The sequence below is a fragment of the Battus philenor genome, unplaced genomic scaffold, assembly GCF_028537555.1.
Source record: "Battus philenor isolate CCGP_79_NKW_IND1 unplaced genomic scaffold, ilBatPhil1.0.hap1 SCAF_28, whole genome shotgun sequence".
In the NCBI taxonomy this organism is placed as follows: Eukaryota; Metazoa; Arthropoda; class Insecta; order Lepidoptera; family Papilionidae; genus Battus; species Battus philenor.
In genome coordinates this window covers 3,879,090-3,906,770 of record NW_027181691.1, presented here as the reverse complement: position 1 = coordinate 3,906,770, position 27,681 = coordinate 3,879,090, and the positions used below count along the sequence as shown (strand labels likewise).

Genomic DNA, 27,681 nt, shown 5'->3' with positions numbered 1-27,681 from the left:
CTTAGTTGTGCAAATAAGTACTCGGTGTTTTTTTTACATAAAAATGCATCGTCATTGTGCAAAAATACTATTATATTGTCCATTATTAGCTACAACTTTTTGCTGTCTTTCTGCTAGAGTACGGATACAGTTATGATAAAAGTGATCGTCTTTTGGGGCTATCAACGAATCAATCCATTTTTTATTATGAGCAGAACCACTAATCAACAAGTCTATGCGCCATCTATCGGAACCAGACTAAACATTTCAGCGTTTCTATGTTAGTTTTTGAAGCGTTGACAACATAAGGTTGTTGAGCATTATTATATGGATTATAAATAAAATCCCAAGCAGAGGTTAACATAATTATTTTAAAAACATATTATTACTATATTTTATTTTAATGCTCGGAAATAGACCGAGAACAGGTTTCTTCATATTATAATATGCATTAAATTTTTATTAGAACACCTAAAAAAATTTCTGATTATAAAATATCTTAGTAATTATAATAATAAATGCGATAATGTGAAAATTAGTTCATTTTCACTCTTAGTACTGTCATCTATTTTGGACATTCATTGAGATTATAGTTGTGAGATATGTGGCATGCCCACTGCTACTTCAAATTGTCAATCTGCTGGGCTATCTCAGTTACTTTTGTTCGTCTACGAATCTCGTCATTTGTGATTCGTTCTATATATCTATGTATATTTAATTTTACGATGGGATATGCACATTGGATGGATAGTGTAATAATAGGAACAAACCTCCCTATGTTAACCAGAGCTTACCATACAGTTCAGGTATGTCTTGTATAGTCGGAGCCAAAAAAAAAACTCTACAGGTTATTACTGTAAAATATTAATTATTTTAAATTATACATCGTCATACTCTTAAACCTTAATTTTAAATTGTTGCTAATTGCCTTAAAAATCTATTTGCGATTATCAGCTGTAATATTCTCGTGATTCGGATCATTATTGTATAACATCGTGTTTAGTTATATAATTGGGAATTCCATAGTTATGATAATAACAGTTTTTTTTTGTGGAGTACAATTTGGATGTTGGATTCATAAATCATTTTTGTTTCTTTATATCCTTGATGCGGCAAGGTCAATAAACCATTTTGCTTGTCTGAGTTAAATAACATTTAAGCAAAATACCTGTTCAAAAGTTTCCATCGCGTTTGCTTTTTAAACATTAATGAATTTTGTCTGTTTGTTTGTATTTACGGCTTTAGCAGAGATAATGTGGCAGATTATTAATAGTTTAGCTTAAATCTTTTTGCAATAAATAAGCTCAATGGCTTCTTCTTCTTTCTTCATTCTTCATTATGCTACATACATTGGGTCGTGATGCCGTCGTGGTCACTTGTAGATGTTCCTGTGTGACTGGAGCCTCTCTTACTACTGGAGCCTTTCTTTCTACGTATTTTGTTTATACTGGCCTTAAAGTCCTTTTAGGATATATTAATCAGTTGCTTAATCAGTTTGCTTATTAGAAGTCACTTTATTAGATCGACGTTACAATAAATTATCAATTTAAAAAGGACAAAGTCGCGTGGAGTAGTATGTTTCATAATTATATAGAAGGAAAAGGAAATAATTATTTTATTTATTAAGAAAACTTCCGAACAGCTGTCGCACCGGAAATTTTCCTTATCAATTTCTTGCTTCGTAACAATATTAAATTGGCAAAACTTTTTTCTAGCTAAAATTGTATTAGCAGGTTTTGTGCTTAGTGCAAAAAATCCTTTGTACAAATATTATTTTAGTACAATTTAAAACTTATGTTTATATTCTTACGTATTTGAATAAAAATTGTTTTAAATTACATTTTTTAAGCTAGCTTATTTAATATATAAGTAAGCGTTTAACTCGAGACCGCCTCCAACTATTCCATTTATGTATATTGTTATATTTTCGATAGGACATGAAAAAGGCTCTGATGGATAGAAAACATACAAAGCTTGCGCGATACATAGTAAAAACATCTTTTTTCCCATATAAACCGTCATTAGCCATCTAAACATTTTATATAAATCATAACCAAAAAAAGTATTTTCATGTAACCAATTAAACAATATCGTGTACATAAAAAAATTGTCAACAATACGTGCCGAATGGGCCTTTTATTTTTAAATTATTTTTTTATTTATTATTCTCTGAGATAAGTTTTAATTATTGATTTGTCTGAGGTCAAATCCTTATCATTATAAATAGAAGCGTTCCTGGAGTTTCTTTCAATCACTTTCCCCAGCGCTTATGCTTTTCAAAGTTATGGCAATGGTAGTAAGGTAATAGTCAGTAGATAAGGCTGTCACCTAAGTCGAGGTCCTCTCTCGGGGGTCCTGACATCAGGTGAGTCTATAGTACGTCTGTCATACAATCCGGTATGTACCAGCTCGAGCTGAAGCTCCAAAAGGCGCTCTGGAGTTTTGCTACCAGAAACGAGTCGTCTAAACCAGGTTTGATCGGTGCTTTCTCGAATCTGCGGAATATGTAAATACCAAAAGAGGAAAAGTGACCATTCGTCACAAAGGGGGGAGGAATTTCGACATAAATATTGTTCTATCCCTGTCATATACCAATACTAAACTATATATATTTCAATAACAACTAACGATGATCTTAATATACCTTTTAACAATATTGCATATTTTTAATAGATTGTATTTTTAAAGCAATTCTATTCTATTGTTTATGGTTAAGGGTTTACAATAGTAGGTAGTAGATTCGATTCCTAACTGACGGATTATATCATATTTAATGCTATACTCTCTGAGAGTATAATTGTGTCTTGACAATGGAAAATATTGAAAGGCAATGCACATTTTCTAAGAATAACCTGCTATTGTATCCACGTATCGTAATTATTAAGTTATGATATAAATTTCCATAAAAAATCCCAAATGTTTGTCGCGTATAACGTATGGGATGATTGTGACATAAAGTAAAATACTACTGACGACAAGGCAGTGCTCTGACGTAGTCACTTCGGCGTGACGTTCAGATTTACGTAGTAGTATGTAAATCTGCACATCACGTATTATTAAAACCTGATTTAAAATATCACGAGGATTTGATCTGTCATACAGTTTTACTATGCTAGAGACAGTCTTGAATACGCAATCTTACTCGATTCTCAGTAAAATTAAACGCGTCAGAATATATTTAATTAACATTAAAATCCGACGACCGATGAATTAGCATTAATACAGTGGAATCTTAATGGATAACAAGTTTATGGGAAAAACATAAACCCTGAGTAATCATTGAATATTTAAAATTAGAATGATGGAAATGTTGACGGGAATAAACCTAATCGCTGTCGACGGATGTTTCTACTTTATTTAAATAAATACTGAATGTATTATTTATATTCTAAAATTAATTAAAATGGTTGCTCGTTAGTAAATAGTAGTAAAAATATTTCCACATTGTTATTAAGGATTATGATCTATTATCCGTAAGTTTTTATTGATCGAATAGTGGTTTATCGATATTAGGAGAGACTAGTATGAATTGAGTTTTTTTTCAATAATATCCTTTTTATTAAAATACAGATATGAGGATATCGAGCGATGATCTGAGACTTCCTGAGTCTATAACAATCAGTCGGGTTTATTTCCTGTGATAGCTTTCAATGATGTCTAATTTTTTTGTCTAAGTTTGCACTGCTGCTGTAGTGACACTTATAGATTCCTCAGGTTCTGCAAGGTGGCAAAGCGCTGAGGACACTTAGCCTACACCTGTTTTAAGCTTCATTGCTTGTAGGTTTCCTGGGAGGCTTCAATTTAACTAACCGAACAAGCATGAGCTTCTAGATCATTTTTGTGGCTTGTTTATCACTTCACACTCGTAGTTAATACCTGTTTAGCATTTTGTTTCAAGGTTTCCCGAGAGAGCTGAATCTCGATCTGGTCGCTTGATATTTACTACTATTGCTAATATATGTCTAACGTCAATATCATTACGATAAGCGTTAGTACTGTGAGAGGAAGAGGCGGAAGAAACTGGAGTATTGTCTCTATCTCGAATGATCGAATGATCGAGGGTTAGCGAACCCTGTGATACTCGAGGCCGGTTACTTTTCGAACGGCATGGATTACTTGCCATAGTCTGAGAGCACACCTGCTACTTAATAGCTCGAAGATCACAAGGATAACTTAGATAACTCGACTTCTTATTTGTATAGGTGCACCTATAAAAATGATTGTTTCAATTCATCCTTGATTTTTTCATATTTTGATAAATATTTGCTAAAAAAAACCTATTACTTTTCCTTTCTAAATCACAGAGATAATGAAAACGCCCATGCGTAGCTGTAGTTGTATCTTTTAAGATAAACTAAAAGCCAAAAAACGCGTGTTAGGATGAAATCTAATAAAAAAAATCGTGTGACAAAAAGCATTGCTATGAAGGATTGAAAACATAATCACGTTATTGATAAAATCTTGCAGAACATTTCACATATGAAATAAAAAAAGTTATTTTATTTAGTTAGAAATCGTACCAAAGTTTTTTAATAGGACCGATAGGATGAAGTCTTGTCCAAATTTTTCGTTATGGTGGTCTTCAGCAGTGAGTATTGCTTTAGCTACTGTGATATCGAGCAATACTATGGTAACATATCAAGTCATAGATGAAATAATCACGCTGAAATACATTTCATTTATTAATCTGTTGAACAGAGATAGGTAAATATTTTTTTGTCATTACGAAGTCTCTCTAAGCATCTAATTTGGCAATTAATTTACAATTACGCTTTTATTATTCCGAGGAAATTTTAATAATTTATGATTATTGAGATCAAAAGTGATTTGCATAGTACAATTTATTACTAAATCAAATATTTCTGTTATTTTACGTTTACACACATCAATTTAAATAAGATCTAACAACTATAGACGCTTTGGTGTCATGTTACGTAGTATAAGTAAATACATTGAGTTTTCATGTCATTTGACCTTGATTTATTCTACATTAGTAGTTTGGCTTTATCCTAGCCTTTCGTTAGGCGCAAAATGTTATAATTATTTTTAGATCGTCGTATGTGTACATTTTAGTTTTATTAATTTTACTTTTCTCCATTATTTGTTTTTTAATATGCCTGTTCATAAAACTATTAAGACAGAGTGTTAATTGTTAAAGAGATGGCTGTTAAGATCATTTGCTGCCAATACATCCAATCAATGCTTTTGAATAATGAAAAAAGCATTTTCAAATTTCAGATCAATACATATAAAAATTAATTATTGTTTAGTATTTGTCCCTGCAGACTTTCTAGTGAAATTAAAATAAATCAATAATATATTACAGAATGATCATTGTATACAGGACTATTGGAACAGGATAGTTTTTGCTAGTAAATGTGATATGTTATATTCACTTCTTTAAAGCTATTACGCCAGTAAAAAAGAACCATGTATTATTAATATGCAAAGGCTTGTTACGTTAAAACTTTTTGCCCTTGAATTTTTTTGACAAAGTTTGAATATAAATTTTTTATTTGCAGTCTGAGTTTTTCTAAAATTGTAAAATCAAATAGAATAATGTTATTTATTTAGTGGCAGAGATGCCGTTATCCAGAGCAAATAAGAACAGCCGCGCTTTAAAATATTTTCGAGAGGTGCAATATTTTTAAATCGCCGTTTAAAAGCTGGGATCTCCTTAGGATACAGTTTTTGGGCTTAAAGAATCGAAAGAATAAATGGTACATGCAATATGAATTTTAGGCTTATAAATCCGAAAGAGTGAATTCATTTATCCATCCACCATTTAGAACTGCGCAAGCTCTCTCCGCAATTGTAAAAAAAGATCATTGCAATTAACGCATTTTATTGTAGACAGCGTTTGTGACTAAGCATGACTGAAATCTTGGCTAATGTCGGCCATTTCGAAATAGATGAGAGACGGTTTATTTCGCAAGCCTTGATGTTTCATTATAATGCTGTTCGATTGGAATCTCCCGAAGGTTGCTGTCTTGGTTTAGTTAAATAAATAACTCCTACGAACTACTTGTTTATGTTAATAAAATTATTAATTTAATATTTATAACAATACGAAATAGTGTAAATATGTCCACAATAAATTTGTATTTCGCTTTGATACTTTGTTATTGAGACACTAATTGAAATGTTATTCATTAGATTTCTATTTTTTTTGCATAATAATTTTATAGGCTGTTTTCATAAGGCTTTCATCATGGCTTGATTAATTTTAGAAATTATAATATTCGTTCGGTGAACGAAATTCAAAGCGAATAGTGTTAGAGAAGTCAATTTGACTGCGAAAAGAGATATTTTCTATGGTATGAATGGATTATTTAAAACCAAAGGGGTATATAAAATCAAACGCCACCTTTCTGTTTTAGATATTCAAGCATGAGTTCGTGAATGAATTTAGTATCACGAGCAGAATAACCTTGTTCATTTTAAATATTTCTCTTTTTATTTAGTTTTATCCTAGCGGTTATATTTACTACGTTGATGATTGAGGGTGCGATTTGCATGAAAGATTTAATTGATATCACTGACTTTTGTTGTATTTTTTACGATACCGTACAATCTTAAATTCGTTCTTCTGTCGCTGTCCCTCCTACCTTATTTCTAAGCAATTTAAAATATAAAGGCACTTATAATAGACGATGAATAAACATCAAAACATTCAATTTAAAACTTTTGAAGGTAATTTTCCGTTATAATAATCCATTAGCTGGTGGAATATATTCGTATAACCTGTTTGACGAGGTTAGTCCAAAAAATATTGTACGAAGGTCAATTACCTAACCGGGGAATTCCTTTTTTTACGGGTTTGAAAAAAGAAGGTTTATGAATCCAGGCAGCCAGTTTTCACCAGCTTTGTGAGCTTGAAGTTCGTTTTTTCCAAAGTAATTTAACGACGCGGCAAAAAATAAATACGAAATTGCTCCTTTGATGAAAACACGTAGAAATCTTTGTTTTTAAATATTTTATGTCTTATTAATGGTTCCAAAATTTAGTAAAATAAATTTATCTTCCTCTATTGATTGTTATAAATAAGTTATAAGTTAAATGAATGATAGCTTTAAAAGGGTAAATATGTAATTTTTTGCTGACAATTAATATTTCTAATTGAAAATCAATGATTTCAGATGATAAATAACGTAAGGATAACTTAGTAAAACTAAATATTAAAATTAATTATTGCATGCCATGTCCCTATAGACTATTTACTGCCAGAAGGTTTTAGCCCGTACCATTCCATTAGGAAAAATAAATGTATGTAATATATCGGAGTGGTCCCTTTTTAAAGTTTCTAAAAATAAGTGTTCTTTTTGCTGATAAATAAGCTATGTGTACAAGCTTTAACAGCTATAACCAATATCCCTGTATAATAAATTTGTTCTAAATTGACTCTAGAGTATAAATTTAAGTGAAAACTTTTAATGCCTCTGTTACTAATATAAATATGTATATATGTATAACCTGTGAGTTTTCTATAATTAGAAAAATGTATATAAGTATTTCTTTGACATCGTATCGTATCCGTATTGTATTCGCTTCTTTAAATGATTCTGTACACACGGTTTAGAGCTCTTTTAATGAGGATAAGATAATCATATCGGTACAATAACTGCTTAACACATGATTCATTCTATTTGTCAATGTAAATGATGCAAAAGTGTCAAATCATTAAAAAAAAAATTTATAGCGATTGTCTGTCGTTAGATGCAATCAAAAGAACACAAATAGTATTCAAATGCTCTTTTACATTTCATATGGGTACTAATTTTTAGTAATACTAAATTTTAACACGAAATTACATTGTGAATTATGACTTCCGTCGCCAGAAGGAACTCCTTTGTGCCGTTAACCTATTGTTTATTACAAGCGAGATGTTTTCTCATTGTTTCCAGAATTTTCCATTAAGTTTTATTATTATAAATCGCGTGAACTTTGCGCGGCCCGTTCAAAGGCGGAGGTGAAACAGCAAAAACGTGGAGTTCTATGTTAAATTTGAAATGATGATAATTGCATCAATTAGGCTCTTTCTTCCAAACGACCGTTGGTATTCCAGCTAGGACGAAATTAGGATTTACTTATTATTCTCTTTAAAGGCAATTTTCAAATTTGTTCTTTTATTCGGTTTACTGCATAGTAATTTTTTTATCTGTTCACAATCAGACCTTGTTCGATATTACAAATCAATTTGAAACTAATAAGTTTTTACAACTTTTATCATCTACAGAGTATGGACTGTTTACCCAAGTTAAGGAAAAAGATAACTTTGGCTTATAAACGGGCATCTATCCATACATACTAAAGAGATACATGAAGTAGAAGAATACATGTTAATAAGAAGATAAGAATACAGAATTATCATTATATATAAATTTTGTTTGTTTGTTGTTATATTTATATAAAATGTTAATATGTATATATATATATATATATATATATATATACATATATATATATATATACATATATATATATATATATATATATATATATATATATATAGATCTCAATAAGTTGGGTGTTTCACAACAGAACGACAATATAAAATTCTATTGATAACATGAAATCTTTTTGACGGTATTACAAAACATAGTGTAGAGTATTCAGGGTACCTTATAACCTTTCGTTTCGAAATACAATAAAGAGTTAAATAAATAAAAATGTAAATACGGCAATCATAAGCAAATAAAAATGGAAGAACAGTTTAGCAATAAAAGGAATAATTTAGATGAAAAACATCATAGTTAAAAATAAGTTGAGCGAAAATATTTGAAATGCGCAGTTTCCTTCGCGATGGTTCAAGTTGCTACTGTTGTGAATACTTATTACTTACTTAAAGTACAAAATAGCAAAGAAAATAAACTACACGTCTTATCGAGTCCAGATCGAATAAGTAATATTTACTATAAATAGCTCGAACTCTGTGGATATTTTAGTTATAGTTGTTTTTATTCATATTGTTATTTTATTATAAGTTACCGCTACTAGAAAATCGATTTCTCGAGGAATTATGTTACATTACAACTATAGAATTATATGCCAGATATGGTATCTTTTTTTCAGCCGATAGACACCGAATATATGGCTTCGGCTTTCCTCAACGATCGCCATGATGATTGATCTTACGCAACCTCAACTATATCATCGGTCTAACTATAGTACATTTAAATATATTTAACTTTTATTTTATCACGTGCCTTTTTTGGTTTAATGTGGGCAAAATGCTAACACGTACTCGAGTAACGAACTCTCCGATTGCAAGGACGTCATTCAGAGACCAAGGAAGTCATCTCAGCAAATATTTAATTTTTGTAATAATGGATACGTCATTAAAAGAATGTTGGAAGTGTCTAGTTTGATAGGAACGAGTATCAAAGGCTCTTGTGTATTAGCATCTTGCATCTTAAAATATACTACTATAGCTACACAGTTCCAGTCGCGTTCTCAACTGAAATGACCCCACAATAAACACGGATGGGTTTTTTGGTATTTTTTACACAAAATGTTTAATGCAGCAGTAAAACGAATCATTTCCAAGAGCTATTAGAAAAAAAGAATCAGTGTGAGGCTGGTGTTAGATTAATACACCTATTCCCCGATTTACACGGTAAATGCGTTCCTGAGGAAAACGTGTAAATCGAAAATTAAAAATTTTCTAGTCAAAACCGTGTAAATCGAAAAACTCGCAGAAAGTGCATAATTTTGCTATTTAACAGTTGCGGATTTTTTTCAATAATTTTAGGTATACACATAAATAAAAACAAAATGCATTGACAAGTAAGAATACTTAATATATTACGAAAAAACTGTTTTTTTTTCATATTTAATAACATACATTAAACAAAAGAACAAAAAAGAAATTATTCCCAATCTTTTTTCGGAATCGAAGGTTCGAATTCACTTTCATCACTCGAAGTTATTTGTGCCGATTAGATGTTTGAAGCAGAAATATTTACATTACGAGAGAAGGTAATAAAATCGGTTATTAAAACAAAAAAAAACTTATTCGAAAAACCGTGTAAAAGCGAAAACGTGTAAAACGAGTACCGTGTAAATCGGGGGATAGGTGTAGTTACATTTCAAATATATCAGATAATAATTCAGAGACAATACACAGTAGTCTGTAATGTCGTACACGGAGGTTTATGTATAGTGGCCTTTATCCATGCCATCAACCATAACGTGGCTGTGGATGATGTTCCCATTATCACTGACGCCGCATCCACTGCGCTACATAGATTATATTGAAGAGTCCAAAAATCACAATTTCTTCTCTTATCTTTCTACAGAATTCCGCCTAAGTATTTACCTCCGACATAGGTTTATTGAGAATCTTTTTGATTTGTGTACTTTTATATTCAGGTCGTCTGTGAAAATGGTCGTAAACTAAATCGTTTTATCATATAAAGTTTTATTTATGAATACGATATATCATATTTCTTACGTACAGAATCTTCGCTTCAATGACCATCGTGTGATGCACGATTAGCTAACATGACACTATTGCACAAAGTTTTCTATTGCGCACGCTCGACCGTGAATTCTGAATAAGACAATGAAACAATCTAACAATGCCTTCCTCTATGACGGTTGGAAATATTCACTGATTATCAATGTAATGTTTATACATTGTATACAATGAAGTCAAGTTTGTGTCTCGCTGTTTTTATATCACAAAGTTACTAGGCAAGCATGATCGGTTACTTGTCTATTGGTACAGGTGATTTTAAAATAAATAATACTTAATGGAATCAGGCGTTACATTAGTAACAAAAAGTCCAATATTTAGCCACTTCCGCACATACAGTGGTAGTCGTGCAACAAAGTGCACCGCCCGCCAGCCCGCTGATAAATGCGTATGCGGCAAACAATGCGCATCACACAACTGCCACCGTCAAATCATTCAACACGTGTTTCATCCCTCCACGGGGCATCTTCAAGAGTTATGTCACACCAATTAGTGCCAAACACAAATAAAAAATACTGTAAAGCATTTGCTGTTACAAAGTATATAGTCCATATATATAGTCCAGCGGAAGTACGCAGACCAAATAATGGTTCATTGGTTTTGAAGTATAGACAATGGTTAGCAAAACACAGTGTAGGACATCTACCTACAAGATCAACCGACAACCTTGTAAAGGTCAAAACAAGACGCTTGATACACTCCGCTATTAATTGGTCCTATTATAAATTTTTGAGATAGAGCTATCTCCAGCAGTGGGCATCCTACGACTGAAATGTAGAAGACAGAGTTAGTGCTAGCAATTTTAGATACATAATATCACGTACATTGTGTGATAATAATAAATTGGGTATTTGAAGATCAGACTAATGCGACACAGAAATCCGTAAAGTAACGCTTTGTGTTGATTATGTTTGGTGGGATATATACTCGTATAAATACTTTTTTTTAAATAAACTATTTTTTCCGAAAAAATATTTAATTAAAATTCGCAATTCTGATACGATGGATTCACGTATTCTGATGCTCAATCTTTTATTGAGAGTACCAGGTTTTACATGTACAACTAATATCTCAGTACGGTCTAATAGCAAAACGCGTTTATAGTTACTGGAGTTCCAACAGAGAGATCCCTCATAATCCCGACCATCCGTCATAGTACAGGGTATCTTTTTCAGAACAGAATGTAGTTTAATTTTCCAAGTATATTTTTGTAGAGTAAACAAATGATATATTATAAAGTGCGTTATAAGATATTCAGTTGGCAATGGAAGCTGCCAAGATTTTAAATATTCTAAACAGAAACCTTTTATTTCCGTAACATTGAAGTAAGATGTTTATTTATATTTACTTGATTTGGAATATACGTCTTAAGCAGCACAGGGCAGGCCGCTTAAAATTAATATATGACCGCTGTGGTCTTAAAGATCCGAAGACGGTACCGCGCAGGGCGTCTACCCTTAACTTGGGCCCGTAAGGTCGTTGGATGCAGGTGTCTTCCGACAGGTCAAATCTAAGGGGGAGGCCTATATGCAGTGGTTGTCTTATAACTGAAATAATGGGCAAGATGATGAACCTTTTTTGATGGATATATTTATGTGATGATGATGATACGCAGGCCGCATCAAACAGTGGACTACATACGGCTGAAATCATGAAGATGATACATTTTTTTAAGAACAGTAATGTTCTGGTTGAAACAGATATCTATGTAAAACTCAAAGAAATAGTTTGTGTAATTATGTTAACTAGATATGTCTCAAGGGAAACAAGTCAGCGTTAGTATAAATCTTCTACTTAAGCAATGACTGTTTAGAAACAAGAGTTAATTTTCTTAAAAATGCTGATTCATGATGGTTACGTCATATGAATTCCGTAAGGCTATTCATAAAGAGCTCGCTTGTAAGTCAGATCTTTTTCGAGTATCAGATACTGTCCCCATTATAACAAATTTTGTGTAAATACAATTACAGAATTGACATTTAGACGACAGAATACGTAACGAATAATCTTACTTTATATTTTTATGTGTTAAATACATTTTCAATGCTCGAATTTCATCAAAAACTGTGTTAACTTTTGTGTAATTTATGTCGAATTGAAATTTATCGACATTTAAAGTGCATAACATTTTATTAACATTGCAAGTAAATTTAAATAGGTTTGTTATTTCTGTAATAATTAATCCTAATTTAATCAAGAATCGAAATACATTATTTTACTATTTTAAATAACTCTAGTAACAAGGATATGTATATATAATTTCATCGGACATATTGCTGAAATAGAGTTATATAAGACTGCGTTTTGCGATAGTAGGTTGCGGTTTCGATTCTCAGGATACATTCTTAAATAATTCACACTTTGTGCATAAATTATTTGGGATTGTCACTGTTCACAAATAAGTTTCTAGAGGAATGGTAGTAGCGTCATCTGTTTAGACGCAAAGTGATAAAGAATAATCGCCAAACAAAATAAACCTGTTCTTGTGTTTGCAGAGGATAGGCATCAGCGTATTCTGTGTACTATAATACTACATTGCGAATGTTAACCAGCTTGCCTAGCATATCGATTATGGCATATCATGTCATAGATATCTTTGAAGACCTATGTGGGCGTCTATAGGCTAAAACGATGATACTTGTTACAGCTCGCTACTACATCACTTCTATCTTATCTTTACTCTATTAGCGACTTATATATTTCATTTGTATAATAAAAGAAGAATACATTTAGAAGTACTGAAGGGTTACAACGCTAAAATACGTAATTTAATATAAAGTTTCAATCAAATAAATCCATTAATATAATTTAACTTTCACATTGAATTTATTATTTAAACTGTTATGCCTTAACATATTTATTTAAGGTACGAGCAGAGGTAGCCCAACGGTATAGAACTGAAATTTCTGTAATTCGTTTGCCGCATACGCATTTATCAGCGGGTTGGTGGGCGGTGCACTTTGTTGCACGACTACCACTGCATGTGTGGAAGTGGCTAAATATTGGTCCTTTTCTTACTTAGGACTGAAATTTGTTATCATAGGTCGCGGGCTAATTCCCTGGGATACAATATTGTATAACTCACAATTTGTGTATTAATATATCAACCCTATATAGAATTGCCACTGCTCATAAATGAGTTTCCAAAGGATGGGCAGAAGCGTACTCTGCTTATATCCCTCTGCTTATGTACCGCACTGCAATCGCGATTATAGTATATCCCCTATTGGTGTCGGCTAAAACGACAACGACGGCGATGACGATTAACGGTATATTCCTGTTTTAATTTCAGCAAGTTAAGCAAGTTTTTTGTAACTTGTATATTTAAAAAATATTTTAAAAATAATTATTACGTAAGTGATAATCTCATATCTTATGTAAAGTGTGTGTGTCGTTCGCTAGAGAATCTCCGAGAATAAGGTAAATAAATAATAAATTATTAAAATGTCCACACGGATTTAATTTATTTCAAATTATTATGTTTTCCGCGTGGTTAGAATAAATTTTCATATTTGTTTTTCAATTACCACCCGTCAACCAGAAGGCTGCGCGGAGTTCACGGTTTTTGCTCCATCTTGAATTATCTTGGCAGAACAATATGTAGTGTTATGTTATTAATATGCACCTAAGTAAATACATAACCATACAGCAAAGGTTTTATTCTTTCGATGTAAGCTCTTTTGTTACGAACTCATTCAAAGTCGAGTTTACATGGAGATTGATTATAGATCTATTTACAATCACCCAGATTTAAATGACCATGCTAACACATATCTATTATTTTTTTCAATAAGTTCTGGTAGTACAAAGTCTGCAGGGATAGATAGAAAACAATAATTAATTTTAATATGTAGTGATTGGATTTCAAAACCGCTTTTCCTTAGTATAAAGTCATTACGTTATCTATTATTGGTATATGATGTATTGTGTAGGGTGTACTATACAATAATTGACATGGAATGAACTGTATATTCATCTTTATAAAGCTTTAACATCTATAATCAAACGCCGTGCATAGGCACATAAATGAAAATAAATCGAAATGAAAATAAAGAGTTGCTAAACAAAAAGAAAAGATGAATATATATAGAATTATGTAGTGAAAACAACACTTTTCACGTACAAACCGAAGAAAAAAACCATCATGACTACCTATCAAATGTTTTATGTCAATAAATGTAAAAAAAAAATAGATAAATATGTAATGTTATAAGACTAAAAATATCATTTATCTGAAGTGATATAATAAAAATATAATCACTTTACTACTAAAACCTTAAAAAACAATAAATATAAAATCATTTTTTGAATATCGTCTTCATCATTTCAGCCGAAGGACTTCCCCTGCTGATCCTAGGCCTCCTTTATAGATTTACGATAAGACCGGTTAGAAGGTTCAGGTGTCTTGCGTCTTCCAACGACTCACTAGGGCTATCTATCTACATTTTGAGGAAAATTGCGACGCAGCACTTGTAAATAATTTGTTTATTATACATTAACTTTATAGTCGGTCTAACAGAATGGCTTCATGTCACGTAGAGAGCAATGAAAAGGGTCATGTTCGGAGTTTACGTGATCAAATCAGAAAGCGGAGATTCGTAAAAGAAGCATGTTCACAGGTGTTGCTCGTCTGAACCGCCAGGGGGCAGGGCACACCGCTCGTGCAATCGGTCTTATGGCTATAAATGTTCGTTGCGTCTCGAGTGGCGACCACGAATCTCAAATATAGTAAATAAGATCGCAGGAAGTTGCTGGATGCGAGCAGCGCAAGATTGGTCATCGTAATGATCTCTCGAGGGAAGCTTATGCCTTGTAGTGGGTGTCTATCAAAAGAAAATTAGAAGAAAAATACGTTAATGAATAAAGTCACCACTCTTTCTTTTCTAATGGATTTCGAGGAATAACTTTTGTTTGAACAACATCAATCAGGGCAGCTAGTTATCTAAAAAAAACTTTTCCGATCTGTACTATCGTATGAGAAAGTATGTATTTTGATTAAATATCGCCATAACGACGAGGGAAATGCTTTTTGGTCACGAAAAACATAAATAACACAACGCTCATGGACGTTTCTAAAAGAAACAAATGATTTCCGGATGCGGTAATGTTCGCGATAAATTCGATTTTTGATTTTAGTGGATAAGTTTTGTAGTCGACACAAGGCTGACGAGATTTCGAACGGTGTCAAGGCGTTCGATGTTTAAAAACATCGTATGTTCTATAATTATTTTATTGATGGCCACTGTTTTTTTTGTATTAAACATGTTTTCGAATCGGCTGTATAAGTTTTTGTGCAACCATACTTAAGGCTGACTTAAACGAGTATTACTAGTTAAAAAAAAACTCATGGTATATACAATAACATTTCTCGATTGGAGTTTTTAAAAGTAGAATCATAGTCAACTTTGACAACATATATTTGATTTAAATCGATTATTCGGTATTTTCGTGTACATAATTCGAAAAGTTATTACAATGTTGTATTATTTTACGCTTGTATATTGAAACAAATTAGATGTATTTGTTGGAACGATGCAACTCACCAAAAGCTGCGACCGATAGATGTCGCTAGTATTTGCTTGCTACGCTATCTAAAATTAAAACTGTATTAATAAATATATCTTATTATATCTTTAACAGATCGAAATGTGTGGACATGTGTATGTGTTGATATTATAATATATATAAGAAACATTGCAATTTAATTTAAAAAAAGCGACTGTTAAGCCGGCTCTTCTCAGCAGATCAGTATAGATAAGATAATTGTTGATTCAAAGTGCAAGTATGTTTCTGCTTGAATAAAAAAAAATCATTTGACGGTGGTTTTTCCATTTGGAGAAGTACCAATGGGTACCACACGGCTGTAAATTAAAAATGGAATTAAATTATAAAGTAGGTACGAGAGAGACGACATATTTGCCATAAGGAGATAATGTATGATTTACTTGGAAATTATTTTTTCTATATGTCTTTATTTGATATATTTCTGATTGAGATGAATTTATTGTGTTGTATTTCAGGATACAGATCCTGAACACAAGAAACCTCTTGGTAAAAACCAAATGGTAAATATTTCATAAATGGTTTTTATTAAAAAACTAACCAAGAATAGTAATCGCTTTTGTTAAAAATAGAACATATTACGTAAAGGATTTGAAAAAGGATCTATCTTTAGAGGCATGAAAATTCCTACCAAGAGTTATGAGTTTTATATGAAAAGTAATAAAAATACCTTCTCGTAGTGTTACAAGTTTCAATATGTCACTATGAAAATATCCAAGCGTACATAAATAACGCCCACGACTTTCGTGCAACAATAATACGTCATACGGCCTTTAGATAAGGTCGTATTTTGCGTGAGGTGCTTCTTATGCAAGACCAATGTCTATTACATGCTTAACAATGCCACTTCTTGTATTTGCCTCATAAATCAAGCGACAAGGGATCAAAACAAATGACTTCGTGTCAAAGTTTTTTAGTACAGGATATGACGCCAAGGGATACTAGAATTAACTACTTAGAGCAGGGGTGTCAAACTTAAAAGTAATCTTGGGACAAATAAACATTGATAATTTTAGATGGGCTGCTAAAAAAAACAATTATTTTATTTTGACTAGTGCACTGCAATAAACATATATAATATTAAAATATTATACACGTTCTCATCTTGAAATCTGTTTACTGATACAACCTTCTCTATTTGTTTAATACATGAACTTTTATTGACGGATAAATTTAATTTATATGCCAGTATACCTTTTTAATTCACATTTCTATTTTAGTTTTTCTTTGCTTATGTATTGATTGGGCTGCAAAAATGTTCTCAAATCTCGAGTTGCAAGTGATCTGCGGGCCGCGAGTTTAACACCCTTGATATAAAGGGAGTTTATTCCGGAAGTGACGTGGGGAACATAATTACTTTTACTTGTATATACAAGGAAGCATATTACCCATTTTTCCTTTTTTATAACTCCTTAAGATATTGCACTTGTTTTTCTAGAGGCTGTCTCTTTGTTAGAAACCATAGGAGTATTCATCATTATGGAAGCCGCAGGACTACCAGTGCCTAGAGATAAGGCTTCCGTCTCTAAGACCTGTTTGAAGAGGCTTACAATTAGCATCTTCCTACAATATTTAATGGAATCAGGCGTTACATTGCGGAAGTACATCCTAAATAAGAAAGGACCAATACTTAGCCACTTCCGCACATGCAGTGGTTGTCGTGCATGAAAGTGCACCGCCCGCCAGCCCGCTCGTAAATGCGCATGCGACAGACAATGCCAACTACACAAGCGCCACCGTAAACCCACTCAACACGTGTTCCACCCCTCCTACAACCTTAAAAAGGCCGAATGTTAAAAAGGCCGAATGTTAAAAAGGCCGTATGTTAAAAAGGCTGCAGAACTCGTGTGGTGACGTCTTCTAAGCGCCTGCTGGTCTCTTCACTCCAGAACCTTAAGGTATTAGCGGCCAACTGTTCTGCTATGTGATTTGTGCACTGCCACCTTAATTTTTTAATACGTTAGGGTAATTTGGTTACTTTTGTTCGTCCAGGGACCTCCTCATTCCTGGTTCGATCTCGATTTTTTTTATAACCTATTTGGTTAAAAATATTGTACAATCGATATAACTGTTAAAATACCATGATTATGTATTGAAATGTTTATTTCAGGAAAAAAAAACGGCAATAAATTGATATCAAACCTTTGAATCATCGATAGATGTCACTGTATCCAAAAATAAATAAATTAAATATGACACTTCGTAACGAAAATAAATAAAAACATTTCGCCAAGTCATGTGGCATTTCAAGTCCGGTTTTGTTTGGGTTACATTAACCGGTGGCGTCATTATTACGTTAGTCACATCTTGTTACAATATTTGTAACAAAATCATTTGGTGTTACACATTTTGTTACGAAACGATCGGAAACAGGGCGAAACGTTGAAATAACGGTACGAGATAAGTAAAGACGTAATTAATAAATGCGTAAATAGTTGTATTATTAATAGTCGGAGTACAGTTGTACTTATGCTAATTAGTGATCGAATTTGACGAGACAGGATATATACAGGGCGATTGGTTATGGGTGTAAAACCTTTAAAGTTGTATCTTAAACGTCATTAAAAAAATTAAAGCTTTTATAAATATTTCTAATCACCATGCATAATGTGATCACTTTGAAACATGTGCCTTTTTTTTTTGGACGTCACAGGCTAATAACATAGATAGTAAGCAATAAATTAATTTAATCTGTAGTAATTCGAATTTTAAAAACCTTTTTTTTCCTACTATATTATCATTACGTTAATACTATTCCCGAATCATTAATATTTAAATAGAATGTACCAAACAGTAATTGACAGCATATGAACTATGCTACCACTTCTTTAAACCTTTCACATCTCTAACCAATCATTCTATATATAAATCTTCGCCTACATCATTGTGATGTTGCACAAGATCTGTAAACAAATACACTAATAAACCTTTCGGGTATGTTGGGAACGGAATGTAAAACGCGTCGAAATTTGGAACGCTGCCAAGCTTTTCAACATATTTCACTTCTTGAAGTAACCTGTTAAAAAGATCCTCGACAGCAAACCTCAACAAAGACAATTACGTTAGCTACTCCTGATTGAAGTAGATACGAGAAAATATTTCTGTGATTTAGGTAAAGTGAACCGTACTTAACAGTAAAATTTAATTGACAAAACATTTTGTTGGGGACGATTTTGTGTAATAAGATGATGATTTAATTATATAAAAGGTTGTGGTTCTGTATTTCATTCACAAGGCCTCATTGGTAAGTTCACAGTCACTCAAAGATCCAAAGAATTAAAAGATCTGAATGACAGTAACCGTATATCGGTCCAGCGGATTGGCAAGCTGCAGTAGCAGTAGCAGCATGAAGAAAAAAGAACTGGCAAGGTGGGCAGAGGAATTTGTTAAGGAAGTCGGGAGATGCTAGATGTAGGATGCCTCAAACCGGTCTTTTTAGATACCTTTGGAAGAGGATTATGTTAAGTAAAGGATGTCCTGCATCTAAAACAATGTTAATGAAGATGTTATAAGGTGGCAGAGCGTAGAGGGCACTTAGACTATACGTCACGGCTGGAACTTATTTTTTATTTTCACAGGATTAGTCATGGCTAGTCGTTACACGATTTTTGTTGTTAAGAATGGAGCATGCATTGAGCGACTTGACCTCCCAAGAGGTCTTGGCGGGCTCAAATGCGTTATACGTTTTAAGTGTAGTGCGCTCAAATCGTAATGAAAAACAGATGTGATTAATACAAGAAAATTGTTCACCATCAAGATAGTGCTAATTGGCAAATCCCAATGCACTCAAGTGCTGTGTTTGTCCATAAGAAATCTTGCGTTACCATAATTCAGTTCAAGGTGAAACACGTGTGGTTATTATGTAACCATTGCTTGTCTTTGTGGCCGACTTTTACATTGTTTTTATCTCGCTTTATTAAACTGCCTCTGTCTCTTTCAGACATTCAACGGGTTCATTCACTTTTGCGTTGTAATTCTTATGGATCAAAGATAAGTCTAACACTGTAAAGTTGGTACTAAATTCGATAAACCAGAGTTTAATTTATGATAGACTCAACTGAAAATGTTAAATTGTATACTTGATAACTAGTTGTCGTAAATTGACCACTACATAAAATAAATAAATAAAACGTATGTTAAAGTCAAATATCACACTATATACATTTATTTAATATTAACCAACGATTACTTACAAAAAATCAATTTTCTCTTTATTGTTAAGCTTTAATATTAATAAGAATATCCTTTTTTGTTTTATGTTACACGATAATTTTTGTTTGATTTCATCTCCGTACGCCATTTTTGTTTTGTGTTTCAATTTACTGTCTGACTAGTGTGGGGAGAAAATGTTTACTCCTTTGTTTTTAAAATTTTTCTTTTGTAAGAAGCTTCCTTGTGCATTAATGATAATATAAAATAAAAGATAATCGAATAGAATATTGTAGTCACGGTTTTGTTTATATGCCATGAAGTCTATGTACAAAGTAAACGTAAATTTTAAGAAAATGTATTGTGAAGTACTGACACATTATGTCGCAAGTAACAATAGAAATAAACGCAAGCCATGAAGATTCCAGCAGACCAGATTGCGAGATGTAAACACTTCTGGACTTCTTCATCAATGACTATTATTAGAGATATCTAAACTATCAAAAATAGCACAAATAATTAGTTTTTTAAACATTATCAATAGTCATACAGGTTACAAACTTATAAATAAAGTAAAATGATTAAAAAGTAAACATAAATATAATCAAATGCGTAATAATAATATTTCTATAATATGTCTTAATAAAATTACCTTATTTGTATGTAAATTGGTACACAATTAAAAATATTACGACTTATAGATTTTAAAAATATAAGTGTTAATTTTTTGTGATTTTTTTGTGCAAAAACGTTGTTATTTAGCAACTTTAAAAGGTACAAATTTCCTGCGACACACAGCAATAGGAAACGCTGAAAAGTTCACCTGCGGACTCTAATAACAAAGTTGAGATTTCGATACCAACTAAAAACTATTATCAATAGTTTAAATCATAATTTACAAATTTGCATTCTATAAAATTTGTCACCTATATAAATTCTCAAATTGCCCCCCTGTGAGGCGTACGCCTCACATAAACACTGTTAACTTTGTAAAGGTTTTGAGGGAATCGACTCAACTAGTTAAGTTCTAAGCTTAATTGCACAGATAAAAGCCATAAAATTTTTTTTGAAGATTCAAATTAGAAATAAGGTTAATCATAAATTAACGATATAAAAAAGGTACGGAATTAATCTTTTCTGAGCTTTTAAAGAAGCCTTTTTGGTAGCTGTTTGCTTTTGTCAAAAGTTATTAAAGTATCGGAGGTGAGAGCTTATTTCAATCAAATGGGTGGATTGTCGTGGTGCAATTTTATGATTGGATAAATCATCAAAGAGTGGTGTAGCCAATAATTATTACAAATTATTGAAAAGATTAAGATTTTTAAGTCAAAATTAATCAGTAAATTTAAAATATTTTTCATGTAGCTATTGCGTTGTTGGCAACGTGTTACTAATGCGTTTCTTTATAGGACAACAGGATGCACCACAGATACGATTACTTTGTTTAGTTCCAGGCGTAGTTTAACCTCTATATAGTTCTTATTCCTTCGTACAAATGATAAATCGTATAAGAATAAACTGGCTTTCCCTCTCCCATGATAATATAGCAAGTTTATGTTACGAAAAAAGTATTTAAATTAAATGTTTTGTTAAAGACCATTTGTTAAAATAATTTGTGTTATGGTGATTTCTACCGAAAAATCATGGAACAGTAATTAAGTAACATGGATGTATTCTTTATCTTTAAAGTCAAGTTGACTTTGAATTAACATTAAAAAGATTTTACGAATTTGTTGAAAATAAAGGTTAGGTAACCCATATTAATTCTCATGGGTCATTTTCAATGCAGTTCAGAGAAAAGTGTGGTCTAGGAAAAAACATTGAAATATACTTTTTAATGATATATCTTATTGTTATTTCGATAGATAACACAGTAAAGGATATTCGGTTTAAAAAATCGAAGCTACTCATTGGCACATCCCTTTTTATTGATTTATTTATTTTTCCGGACTCTTATGGCTATTCAACTACTGATAAGTAATGCTGTAAAAGACTGTCCCTACATTACATTTGCAATAATAAGTTTTTCACTTATTAATAAAGTGTATGAGTATTAGACTAAGATAGCTGTACCTTAAGTGTTTAAAAACAAAACTAACATCGGATTTAAAGAAACATAAAAATTTAATAACGCCCTTCTGAAGATTTATGGATCCTAAACGAACGTATTAAGTGTAACCTCTGTCCAAGATAAATTGACCCGCGGGTAATCTCAGGATTTATTAGCTCTTTAAAAGTACTTACACGCGATGTAAGAAGCGTTATCACATTGACGTCGCGATTTATTTTTCATTGAAAAAGTTCCCACGGTATTTATTGTTCCAGAGCGGCTCCAAAACTGTATAGTGATAAAGAATAATAGCTTAGAAAAATAAATAGTTAATTTATTTTCCCAAATTGTTACATTTAAAGTGAAAATAACAAAGCTGTAGTGCTTTATAAATAAAAGAAGATGAAAGTCTACGACCGATGTGTTTTATCAGTGATTATGATTCTGGCTGCAAATTCACTAATACTAGTAGTGGATTTTCTCTTGAAAGATTTGGAAAATTATGTAAAATAATCTTGGAGCGGATTTGAGAAGAATAATTTAGAATTTAATTAAATAAGTTTAGTTAATTTTTTCTACATAATTGACTTACTTTTAATTAATGTTGTGAATTGTGTTCCACTATTGGTTTCTATTTCTGTACTGTGTATGTAAAACTAACTAGTAAAAGATTGTTGCGCTTATGTAAATGTAAGTGTTCTACTTCGTAAAAAGATTTAGGCTAGTCAATAAAATAATAAATAAATAAAAAAATTATTGACGTCATTGTAACGTGGTCTCTAACCTTGGGCCTTATTGATGAGTTCACAGTTACTGAACGCGTCGTAGAGAGAGATGCCGTTCTATTACGATAGCCGCCAAGGCTGTGGGTAATTTGGGATGGAGGAAGACGTGGTATGACCTCTTCCAAGTCTTCAATAGCAGATGAGGAGCTCTGGTGTTTTCTCTATCTTATTTCGTAACCTTCTTCTAGATATCCTGGATGATAAATTAGAAATATTCATGACATTTCTAAATTCAAACTAATTTCTTCGTATTCGAGAACCGAACTAAACAATCTGAGTAATCGTGTCAGTCATCAGAAAGAGAACATCGCAATGATTATGATGACATTTATATAATTTTTCATATATATTTTCTTTTGACCTGGATTCCGCTACTGTCCTAGTGGCATTTGTAGATTCCGCGAGTTAAAGGGAGTAGGGCCCAAAGTGCGCTTATCCTAAACATTCTTGTAATATAGCGAAGATTGAGTGCTCCTTGAAAGCCTCGACTTGGGCCGATATAGGCTACAATTTTATCGGACTGGGGAGTTGCTGAGATCTTAGATCGCTTAGGTGGACGATGCATGTTAAACTTTGCATATGATACCGATAATAATCTAGTGTTAAGTGGAAGTGTTAAGCTGCATATAAGAATCAAAAAGGTTTTATATTTTCATATACGAATATTTAGAATACTTTGCTGCTAGTAAGGATAGAAACGATGAAGTCTTGAAGGTGATAATAAAATTACTCTTCCATTTAGTATTAAAAACTTTTCACCGTTGATCAAAGTCTTTGTCAAATGAATTACGTTAAAGAATTTAGTATTAAGTTTTTTATTATTATGCCTTTAGGATTAATTAACTTAGTTATTCAAGGACCTTTGCAAGGACCAAAGACAAACCCGGTGATCGTAAGTAACGTCGATCGTCTGCTCTGATCCCTTAGAGACTAGTGGGGTCATGCCTACTCTGACGGGAATTTGCTGATTAAACTCATTTAACTAAGTGTACAGTCTTACATTTATGTTATTATCTGTAAATGAAAGACGTTTTAATAATAAATCTATAATTAATATCAAATTAATAGATCACACAAAAGCAAAATTAATAAACCGCAATTTTTGAATTTTAATTTATTTGAATGAAAAAATATTTGGAACGAAAACCTAATTTACAATTTTTGATATAATTATTTAAAAGAACGTAATTGTATAAAAATTGATGAGTAAGATATATAAACGATCTTTAGAAGTATTTATAGTGATTTTTTAATCACTATAAAAACATTAAAACCAAATTTAGCTTTCCTATAACGTCATCCTTGGTACTTGTAATACTTGGCTTGTGGGTTTTAAATACGCCCTGATGTGAGATGAGTCCATAACAAATTCAATCAGGTTTCTTTTTGTGATTACTTTTACTAATTTTTATAATACAGTATTTAGATCAGTTCAGTTCTAATTTCGAGAATATAATTCCTTTGCACTGTTATAGGCTTTTTGTACAACTTTTTATATAATTACTTAATCAATTCCATTTAAAGTAACTAACGCTGGAGTTTATTGTATCGCAAACAGTTGACTACGAAATAATCACTAACTTTATAAGTTGATAACTCAGTAATAAGCTTGTCTTAGTTTCTATTATACTTAACCTTATGTATATTACATAAATCACTTTTTAATCTAACATTTTTCCATATATATTTTAAATGAATTGATGAACATATAAACAAAATGATAATTTGAGTTCTAAAAAATGCTTACATCCTTTATTTATTTATTTACACTTTATTGTTCAACAAAATAACATTAAAATATGTCTTAAAGGAAATATGACAAAAAATTATAAGTAAAAATTAAATAAATTTATGCAGAGAAGGTACAATAGGCGGTCTTATCGCTTCAGGTAATCTCTACTAGACAACCTTTAGATGGAAATGAGAGACATGTGGGAAATGGTAGTTCAAAGTGTACATAATAAAAGAAACATAAAAACATACTATACTTTTACAGGTACATACAAATATGTGATGTAAAGAAAAGGTAATGTTCTTAAAATTGTTCTGGCAACAAATTATAAACAATGGAAGGATATTAAGGTCATATTTAATCGTGGAAATTAAAATAACAATAAGACGTGCGTAATACTAAGAAATATATTTTAATTAACTTGTTAAAGCGAAAATAACTTTTAACGTTTCAAATGTTGTTGGTTGTATTCTTTATTTAGTTAGGAGCATAAATTAGTCAAATTCAAATTCCAAAATATTTCTGTATACATTAATATGCGCTTTTGATTGGTCTATTATTTTAAGAGTATAAGCAGTAAGCTATCACCGGCTTGGAACGCTGACCTGTTGAGAGTCGGCCAGAAATTCAACATTTGCTCGTTTAAGTGAAATTTATAAATTTTTTAAAATACATTATAATATCAATCATGAAAATGAGTCAACAAACGAAGTTCTAAACATTTTGACCAGATCTTCTTTTAGATTTTAAACTAAGAAACGGCAGATTAAGATATCTGGTGGAATCCATGAAAAATTTATTAACTTTTTGAAGATGAAAATGAATCGTTATGAATTTATTTTTATTTATTTTATTATATGTCTGTCACTATTTTTCATATAACATAATTAAATTCTAATTTTAAAAGCTTGCTGTGGTATATGGCAATATGATATAATCCAATTACATTATTTTAAGTTATTTTTTAAGAGCCAATCGTGCAGAAGTTCGGCGGTAAAATATCAAGCCCAACTGGGCCAAAGCTCAGGTTCCAGTGTAAGCCATCTACCATCTTCATCTTATTCTGCAGAAATTTGTTTACATTAAGCAGGTGGTAGTGAAATACCACTTGAGCACGTAAATGTTCCTCTTTGATAGTGACGTCCCCATTATACGTGGTCACCACTCGAACTCGTCTTCCTTTTTAATGGCGATGAAGATAGCCAAGAACGATCAAGGTGGTGTGTATTGTGGCATTTCTTAATGACTACGTTCAATTTTACAAAACGAAAGCATTGGTAGAGGCAACATCACTTGTGGCGTCCGAATTCAAAAAGGCGTTTGAATGTTGTGAATGATTTAACATAGAAGTATTTCAGTCGTAATGGCCAGCAGTATGAAAGCGTGAACGCTAATTTCTAATAAGGGTAACAGTGACCATAACTATGGGAAAGACCGTACACACCCATGATCACGACCATTTTACAAAGAGCTAATGAATAAGATGATTTATCCATCTAATGGCTTCTACAGTTGGCTGTTAAAAGCATAATGTGATTTTTTATATCATACCCGCGTGTTAATTAATTATATATATGCTAGTAACTAACCTTCGTGTAAGGTCGAAACGGTAAAAAATAAATAATTTATGTTTAAAGAATTTCATGGCACACAAGGTTTTAAGCTTAAGTAAAAAATAATTAATTGGCGTCAACATTACTGTACTATAGTTTTGTATTTTTATTGTACATGTAAAAGCAAGTTTGAGTAAATAAAAAATCTAAATTTGTCGGTATTATAAACAATATATATATATATATATATATATATATATATATATATATATATATATATACACATATATATATATATATACATATATATATATATATAATTACACAAACACATAATACAATATAATAATATAATAAAACACATAATATAATTCATAATACAGAAGAGCCAAAGCGGTCTTCGCAGACGTTTTTGTTGCGATTTTCATTCAAATAACGTATCATAAGAATATCATTATAAAATAAACTACATCATTGTTCAGATATCAATTCAATTCATAAATCGAAAAGATTTGGCATTTGCCGTACAGATATTTTATTAATATTAAATCATAAAAAAAATCTTAGAGGCAGTGTTTTTCCATCCACATCGTTGTCAGAACCTTTCCGATCTCGGATGAGATACGAAATGGATTTTTTCACGTCATAATGCTATTGACGTAAATCGCTTTTTGCAAATCTCACGCCCGGCGTGGCTTTGTAATGGCGGGTCGTAAACATCGATCTATGAAAAATATGATGCGGCATTATTTACAAATGACTGTACTTAAATAGTTAAATTGCGACAAGATAATAGGCATGTCTTACTCATTCAACATACTTTACAAACATTTTAAATTATTTATATTTCTATATGAATCGTAAATAGTATGATCACTTGCCATAAGAAAAAAAATCTTGATAGCATCATTACACTGTTAAATAATCTATTTAACTGCTAACTAATGTAATATAAATAATATTTTGTTATCTAGTCATGTTTTTATATAAATAAACCTGTGCAACTAATCAAACTCTGGCAGAAAATAAAAACCTGGTGTGTTAATATATAATAAATAGAATAAAATACCCATATAGTCCAAGGTGAAGTCCTTCTCGGGGACTCGTGCGCCGAGTCCTATCATGAAGCGTCGATATAAGCGAAGCGGGAATCAAAGTAGTATGTAGCGGCTGGAGTTAAGGCTCTCGAGGGATCTCTCAAGCTTTGCTACGCAAAACAAAGTTTAACTTAAGCCAATAGGGCAACAGTGATAAACGTATAAAAAAATTTCACCATTCCTAATAAACGTTTTAATATAATTTTATAGCCCTATTTATATGTAAGAGAACCCATTGGTATGAATTTTATTTTTGCCGGAAAATTCATATTCGATGTTGTAACTTAGTAATATAAT

At 31.7% G+C, this 27,681-nt stretch overlaps 1 protein-coding gene across 1 annotated transcript in view; it reads left to right on the top strand.

Annotated features, from left to right (window-relative positions):
- Positions 1–27,681, top strand: part of osy (oskyddad) — a 72,495-nt gene that overhangs the window by 13,486 nt on the left and 31,328 nt on the right. The gene's annotated exons all lie outside the window — the stretch shown is intronic.